Source organism: Cibotium barometz, chromosome 26, assembly GCF_041138505.1.
Source record: "Cibotium barometz isolate CiBa-2024 chromosome 26, ASM4113850v1, whole genome shotgun sequence".
In the NCBI taxonomy this organism is placed as follows: Eukaryota; Viridiplantae; Streptophyta; class Polypodiopsida; order Cyatheales; family Cibotiaceae; genus Cibotium; species Cibotium barometz.
In genome coordinates, this window is record NC_141071.1 from 30023510 (window position 1) to 30032912 (window position 9403).

The 9403-nt window shown below is 36.3% G+C and overlaps 1 pseudogene; it reads right to left on the reverse strand.

The window, feature by feature from the left end:
• Window positions 1–2067: 2067 nt before the first annotated feature.
• Window positions 2068–2415, reverse strand: LOC147623858 (indole-3-acetic acid-induced protein ARG7 pseudogene; annotated as a pseudogene).
• Window positions 2416–9403: the final 6988 nt, after the last annotated feature.

Below are 9403 nucleotides of genomic sequence, written 5' to 3' on the forward strand. Positions count from 1 at the left end.
AGTAGTACTAATAGCAGTGTTAGTAATAATTTGGCATAGCTAGTATATGTTGAAATTTTTAACCAATTGGTTTAACTACTAGAAATTATAAACTACCAATTCTAACTAGTAATTATATTAATTACTACTAAATAGTATATGTTAGCAATAATTTCATTGCTTCTAGGATATCAAAAAGTTATCAATAAACTAGCTTGGCTACTAGTAACCACACAAACTATTAGTGCCAAGTGGAACTACTTATCTCTTTTACTTGGTGTGTCATTGTCTCCACATTGGCTAGTATTTCACTATCAATCTCACTTCTTATTCTACAAATAGAAAAATGGTAATAAGTCAAATGAGGAGCATAAATTTAAATCATGTTTACATAATTAGTTTACAATAAGTATATTCAAAACTTGGGGTCTATTAATAAAGTGAACAAGATGCTTTATGAAAATTTTCATCCCTATCCTCTTTTAACACACATCTTTATTATTAGGGGATACAAAACGGAATCAATTTTGCAACCACTTTTGACGACATGTCAATGGACTAGTTCTTCATGTAGTTTGATGATGATCATTTGTAGGCCTAAAAAGCCCTATATAAGACATGTTCTTGAAAAGGTTCAATAAGGTCAAGATATCATCGGGGAGTTGAAACAATGTGATATGGATGTAGAGGCATGCATAGCCAAGTTCAAGTCTCTCAGGAAGACTAGATGAGGACAACATGCCCTCCGAGGGAGCTCATGTGAGAGTGGTTTATGAGGGGGCTAAATGCCGAGCTCTTTGACAGCAATCTTGCGCAACAACCATGTCCAAGAGTATGAACAAAAATGTTAGGGGTTTGGATCACTTGAGATTCCTTGAAGGAGTCCTGAAGGAGTTTACAGTGGACAATGCATGGCGAGAACGGCACCTCAAGGAAGAGTGCACCACAAAGCTAAAGTGCTAGATCTGTCAGACATGGAATGATTGAACGAGGAACTATAGATACAATAACAAAAATAGAACCCTTGCTGTAAATCAAGTAGCACCACATGATGATAATATGTCATAAACACGTTATTAAGGCATAGCTACAAGATAAGGCATCGAGAAGGGTGCAAAGCAGATCTAAGGTGAGGGTGCTAGCATGGACAAAGGGAGAACATAAATGTTTGAAGAGAGCCAGTAGGATCAACTAAAGTAGGTTGTTGAAGGATTATAAGATCCAGAGAATGCAAAGGATGACACCCTACATCGTACATCTTAGCAAGGCCCAAATTTGAATTAGAGGGTGCGCTATAAGAATCAACATGGTTCCGTTGTACATGATGATTGCTTGAGAAATATAATTTTGTGTGTGTAACTCTTAAGATAAGCTAGAAAATGTGTGCATGTTTATGAATGAATAGATATATAATATGAGCATTCAATAACACTCTATTCAAAGGATGCCATTAACACTCCATGAAATAAGGGTGTCTTAGGTTTCACATGATTATAAACCAAAGAGGAATTTAATCACTATCCAATATGCCAGACATTTTCGGATCCAGCTGATCATAGGCTTGAAACATTGTGTAACAAAAACCATATTTGAAAGTAGACACAACACAAAAAGGGGAGTTTGGAGATCATAAAATAATAGCCTTGGGACAACCCTTGACATGCAAAGTATGGTTACATGCAGCATACATATGGATTGTACTACGTTATCCCCGAGTCTCGATGCCATCTCGAGCTCCTCGAGCTCCTCGGGGCTATGCTTTCAATGGCACTTCTTTCAATGGAACCTTAGCCATGCACCTTTGGCTTTGAGAGGCCCAAGTGCTCTAGGTTCTTGGAGTTGTGGGTTCAAATTTAACTCCTGGCAGTCAGCTGAGACTCGACAATAATGAGTCATGCTGCCAACTCGAACCCACTTAACACAATTGTTAATTGCTGAGGCATCGCACAGACCCCTGAGGGCGCCCACTCTTGGATGGACCTTCGTAATTTTTCCGTAACTTCTTCTGTAATCCTAACACTATCATTAATTAACTAACACAAACCCACCGTAGAACCCTAGCACCTGATCGTTATAGAAAGCTTGCTGTTAGTTGATGAGGCTCAGAAGCTGCTCGAACGCGCGGGCATCGCAGGGAAGCCTGAGGGCGCCCGCGTGGGAGTAGCCGAACTCATCGGCGGAGCTTTGTAAAAGCTCTGCAAAGAGAGGGTGCCCAAGGAGGTTGGCCGGTATCACGTACCGACTGCGGTAATCCTCTCCCACCAGCACCGGCAAATAGCCGTTGGGCGCCTTGAGTACACCCTTTTTCTTGCCACAATATCTATACTGATGTGCTGCGTTGCCGCAGCATTCAACTCTCAACCCAAGCAGAGCTTTAACAACAGAAATAGAGGCGGACTCTGCAATCTTTGGAAGCTTTCTGATCAATTTGGCCATCATATGGCAGCACAATTACTTGAAATTGGGACGTCAGAAGAACGAACCTAGCTTGCCCATGTAACATCCAATTGATCCGAATCGGAAGACTCGACATTTTCTTGTACGCAACCATTTTGGACCGCTTTGGTGAACTGTGGCTTACATCACAATGATCGCTTTTTTTTTTTTTTCCCATGTAGACAGCCACAAGTGAGCCGCAACACGTGAACCTCAACTGAACTATTCACCATGCCACATGACCGTTTCAAAATATATAAATTCAAAACATGCCCTAAAATGTATATTCAAAACATGCAAATCATCCTTCTCAAGGTTCATTATGGGGAAATTGTAACTCCTCTCTGCCTCTCTCTCTCTCTCTCTCTCTCTCTCTCACACACACACACACATATGACACATTGCCTCTCTCTCTCTCTCTCTCTCTCTCTCTCTCTCTCTCTCACACACACACACACACACACACATGACACATCTGCACAAGTATTCGGTATAATTCAATGCTCTCTCTCTCTCTCTCTCACACACACACACACACACACACACATGTGTAATCTAAGGGCTCACTATATTTAAACTCTCTATATCACGTGTATTCAAGGCCTAATTTAAAACCCCTCATCTGTAAATTTTTCATGAATAAACGCACCCTTTTTCTATTCAATATGTAAATATGCCCTTTAAATGGTACCCTTCTGTATGTAAAAAATGTGTAAAAAAGAGATTTAAAAAACCCCTTCTATTGAACGTTAACCTACGTGCTACACATATATTTATGAGTGATCCCCCAGAGCACGTAATAGGCCCAATTCAAGCTAGAGGCAATGAAGCAACGAAACTCGACATGGTTACTCTCTCTCTCTCTCTCTATTTATTTTCTAGCTCACTATGGAAATTGAATTTTCAACCACCTATGTAACCCTCTTGCACACTACAATATTTTTTTTTTAAAAAGACATCAAATCACTAAAATTATATTATATTTTGGGTTCATGTTCAAGCATATGGTATGTTTCCATGACTTTCGTAATCTAACGGCGGTCAACACTTTTCTCAATGTGAGTTACATACTTTCATATTTAAAACCTTTGACTTTGAAGGGTTCAAATATCCATCTACTTTTGACAAGTCTACAACAAAAACAGTACATGTTATGCGTAAGTTATGTTATGTTCAAATGTGCAAATCGAAAACACTTCAACTAATAAATAAAATATTGATTTCAAGTGTAAGGAAAAGTGATGTCTTTTAGTGCTTGTGATGTTAATCTCTTTAGTTTCTCAATTCCAAGTTTTGGATGTGATTTGAATGAAATCTGGGTTCATTTTATTATGTTGTCATGGTGGCTGTATATAGCTAAAACTTGAAAAATGAAGATATTGGTGACAATGAATTTAACATGAATGTAAATTTGGAGTTTATCTTGTTAAACTTGCATTTTTTCATGATGGCTTGTAATTCTTTAATCATATCTTTATAGAACATAAAAAATTTCAATTCTCACAATGTAACTGTAAAAATTTGAACAACTTCATGTACATTAGTACTAAATCAAAGAAAATGTAAGGTTTCATCAGGAAGGAAATTTTCAAATTTTGTAAGACACTTTTAGTTAAGCTCCAACATAGCAACTAAGCAATTGTTCTAGTACAAAAAATATGATTTTAAACCAAAAGTCAATAAAAGAAAAAGAGCTAAAAGGGCTGCCAAAACCAGTTTCTTGACTGCCATTTTGGATGAATCTTTTTTTTAAAGGTGGTGGCAACCATTTATCCCTTTCTTGGGATATGCACAAACAGGGTTGCTATGCATTAAATAAACTTTTTTTGACTAGATGGAAGAAAAGGTTGGCTAGTTTACAATCCCTCTTTTTGTTAACCATATGAGATAAAATAGAACGGCCAATATGGGCCTTGTAAACTTCTGCTTTCAGATAGAAAAAAAATGGTAGCAAATACATGTGGTCACCCAAGATGTATTATATATAAACACACACACACAAACACACACACACATATATATATATGCATACACACACACACACACACACACAATTTTAAAAGTAAGACCTTAAGAGTTCCTTTTAAAATTGACTCTAAAAAATTATGTCATTTTTTGTAAAAATGTTTTAAAAAAACTCAATGTATAATTTTGGTATGTTTGAATAAAGTGATTTATAAAAGGAACATGGCGTAAATGGCCTCTAATATAATGATGTAAAAATATTTAAAGACACAATGTGCAAATTTTTGTATGTTTGAATAAGGTGAACTATAAAGTGAACATGATGTAAATGGCCTATAATATAAAGACTCCTTATCTAATACATTTGAAACATAATTGTATGCATTTAATACTTCTGACAAGTTCAATAAAAACTATAAAATTAATCAACTAAAACATTATAGATTCAAGGTAGATATGAAAATTTTTATTATTCACTTTTTTCCAAGTTTTAGAATATCTTTTTTGAATTTTTCTTTTCGATGGCAAGCATTGTACGAGGACCTTATATTGAATCCAATCACTCATTTTGGTCAAAGCTACATAAAAAATAGTACGTATTCAGGTGCATGCACATGCAGCACATGTACTACACTTACTCAAATAACTTAGATATTTGAGAAATATAAGTCTAATCACTCATTTTTTTATGAAACTTGAAGAAAAGAAAAGAATAGTAGTACGTGTTAAGGTGCATATGCATGTACAATACTTTCTCAAATATCTTATTTAACTAGTTTCTCTAGCGTGAGTACATGCACATACTTCATAAGTAATTCTTTTGTAAAGGCACCAGAGCGTGTTTGTGGTGTATATTTTTTGCCTTAACTTAATTGTCGTGAGTAGGTGAGACGAACAAGCAACACATACTAGGATTATAAAGGATTCCTATTTTATGTCTTGTATTTATGGGTTTTCTTTATAGACAGGGAAGCTAGGGCCTAGGCCAATGCTTGAAATGGTTCCCAAGAACTAGAAATGCTAAGGGGATGGAAAACATAACAGAAATACCTTTTCTTTAAATTTGTTTCAATATTACAAACACATAGATTAATTGTAGCTAAAATGTATATATTTTCTAATGCTAACTAGAAAGTCATCTTTCTAGGGCAAACAATGATCCAACAATAAAATTAGGTTATTATCCTACCTATTTAGAATCAATATGATATATTATACTAACTTGATGAGGGAGAAATTACTTTGATCTTATCTTGCATGTGATTTATCTAATTTGGCTAGTGATAAAGCTTACGCACTCAGTGGATTCTCCTCACTACTAGGTTGTGAAGACCACCTTACAATTTCACATAACCAATTTATAATATTAACAAGGATTCTTAATACAGACATTGGACCCATGTTAACTAAAAATTATTAGCATACTCCATTATGTTGTCAATCATGTCCTTGAGATTAATTAAAGAATTTGGTTTAGGAAGTGGGGAGGTTTTCTCACTTGGACTGGAGATTGTAGCATTTGAGATATGATTTATGATATTTGGTCTTTCATGCCTTAGGAAGAGATAAGATGAGAGTGTTAGTGTGAGGAAGAGAAGTTAGAGGAGTACTAGTGTGATCAAATATCCACCTAGTCACCTAATGTGTAGGCTGTTGAGATTATGCTTTTGATTTCTAGGCTGCTTATTGAAAGGAAGGGAGAAAGAGGGAGACTCATCAATATGGAGTCTAGGGACACATAGACCTCATTTACATGGATGTCTATGACATGAGAGAGTTCTCCCTGGAAGCTTTCTAAGCAATTCTTGATCAGTAATATCAAAAAGGTGTCAAAAAGGTATACAAGTTATCCCAACAGTGACTTTCATAGTCACTTACTCCTAGGACTATTCACATATGGCTTCCCATAAACCCAGAGGGGGTCACTTTTAGTGTAAGATGTCTATATAATGTGTGTTCAAGGCCTCTTTTATAAACCCCTCTATAACCACTTTATGGTAATTTTTATTATCCACTCTATAATTTTTTACAAAATTATGAAATTATAAATTCCATTTTTGTAAATGTATTTTTTTGAAGAGACCTTAAGAGGTAAGTGACAAACACACTTCAAGCATCTAGGTAGTATTATTTGGCCTTAATCTTAGATGCAAATTTTACAAGGGTGGAGTGCATGGATTCTGTAAATTCCTTTCTATGAATGTTTTTTTTGAACAGAACTTAAAAAATATCCTTCTATAAGAGGTAAGTGACAAACACACTTCAAGCATCCAGGTAGTGTTATTTGGCCTTAATCTTAGATGCAAATTTTGCGAGCGTGGAGTGCATGGATCTCCACATGGAGCGCGTTTGGTGAGACCAAAAAATGAGGTAAACAAGGGAAACCTAGAGTAAACTCCCACCCACCTCCCCCTCCCTTTTTATACTTGGTGGGATTAAAATTCGTCTTACCTACTTTGAGGGAGCCTAACGCACAACCAATATGCCCACAACACTTTGGGCCTAAGCCTACCCTTTTTTACCCTATATCCAAGTAGATTGTTGAGAAAGTAGTTTAAGGAGAAGGCGTAGGGCAAGACCATAGACAATTAGGATATGGAGCTATGGGTAAACCCTATGAAACTGGAAGACAAAGACTCATGAGCTGTAGGAGAACCCCATAATTTTTTCTTGATAATGTAATGATAAGAAAGCACAACTATATAAAACCAAGTAACAGAGCTGGCTAATAAACTAAAGGTGAAATTGATGTGTATCACATCAGATGGCATGCTTGCCATGTAATATAATGTCTGTAGATACCTGGCATGTCATGGCTTCAGGAGTAAGTTGCAAAAACCTAGCATATCAAATGTGTCCTGTAGTTTGGCATGGTGTTAGTTTGAGCTTTCTATCTCAACATTCTATCTCAACACTCCCCCTCAAGCTCAAATACATCTATTTAACCTAAATGGTGTCTGAAATACTCAAATTTTTCTTTGCCCAATGCTTTAGTAAAGATCTATGCCAACTGCTCATTTGTGTGTACATAAACAAGATCTATCTCGCCCACAATCACTTTTTCTCAGATGAAGTGATAGTGCACTTCTATGTGTTTTTTCCTTGCATGAAATAGTGGGTTATTTTCCAATTTTATGCTACTCATATTATGAGATTAAAGTGTGATGTAAAACTTGTCCCAAATCAGCCACCATAAGATGCTCCAACCAAACTATCTCATTAGCAGCTATTTGCAGCTCCTCTCTACTCAGCTTCTACTCAAGGAAAAAAATAAGGGCTAATCTTCGCCAATCGTCTATTTTTTGGGCTTTATCTGCAAAAACATTTGCTAAGCATCTTAAAACATTCGCCCAAACTTTGGCCGTTTTGAAGGGTTTAAGAAAATATTCGCCCAATTTTTGACATTCTAGGGTATTTTTTGCAAACATTCACCCCATTTTCTATATAAAGAAAAAATTCTCCCCATTTTCTATAATTTTTATATTTAAATAGGAGGAATAATCACCAAATCACCTACACTTATATGTTCACGGAGACATCTTTTTTTAAAACCCTACTTTTGTTGTTGAAGACAATACCATTATAGGTTTCTTTTTAGATGACCAACTCACCAAGGCTGAATACATATCCTGATGTAGATCTCCTATCAGGAAGCTACCTGCCCAATTAACATCTGTATATCCTAATAAATCCAACTCACAAACAACTATGTAACTAATCCCATACTCTAGTATGGTTTTCACATATCTTAGAATCCTTCTCACTTCATCCAAGTGAGGCTTCTTGGGCTCTTGCATAGAGAACTGGCTAATAAATCCAATTGTGTAACTCAGATCTGGTATGTTTATGGTGGTCAAATAAATGAGTTTTTCTACCATCTATTTATACATGGTAGGATCATCCCAGCAACTCATTAATATTAGCTCCAAGATTCAAATTTTGATCCGAGGGTGTGGTGATTAGTTTACACCCTATCATACCATACTTTGCAATCCTATATATTGCATATTTCCTCTGACAACCATGCATATTCTAATATTAGACTTAAGAATCTCTATCCCAAGAAAGTACTTCAATTCACTTGCATCTTTCATCTCAAACTCTACTTGTAACATTTCTTTAACCTACTCCTACTCCTAGTCAAAATCAGGTCATCCACATATATGATGATGATAGTGATGTCATGTGCTAATGACATGCAATATAGAGAACTACCTGAGTCACATGACCTAAAAATAATACCATGTAGAAACCTGTTAATCCTACCATATCAAGCCCTTGGGGCTTGCTTCAGTCCATACAATGTTTTTTAAGTCTACACACCCTGTCTAGATACATAGGCTATACATATCCTAGAGGCTACTGCATTTACACCACTTTTGAGCGATCACCAATTAGAAATGCATTTTTAACATGCATCTAATATAAATTCCAAATTTTTCTTGTAGCCAATGGAATGAATGTTTCCTCATAATAAATGCCATGCTTCCGGGCATACCCTTTGGCAACCAAACTGTCTTTGTGTCTGATGGTTGTACCATCAACATTGTACTTAATCTTATAAACCCATTTGCAACCAATGAAATGCTTCCCTTATGGCAAATCCACCAATGTCCATGTCTGGTTACTCTAAAGAGCATTCGTTTCTTCATCCATGGCCAAATCCCACTCCGAGATACCTACAGATTTCTCAAATGTATATGGATCATGATGCTAAATCACTTTATCCATGTAAGCATGATGCTCCTCTATGAAACCATCATATGTGAGCTTGTGGATTGGGTATGTGACCCTACTTGACCTTCTCAGACTAGGTTGTTGCTTAGTGATCTGAGATGTACATGTAGGACCCACACGTCCAACACTATACACACTTAATGGCTCACATGTATAAATGGTGGATGTACTCATCCCATCATCAAAACCCATGTTAAAGTCATCTGTTACATCAAAATCATCAAAATAGGGCTGTTATAAATTGCACCCTGCATAGCTCTGCTGCCACCCAAACCTAGTCTGTAGA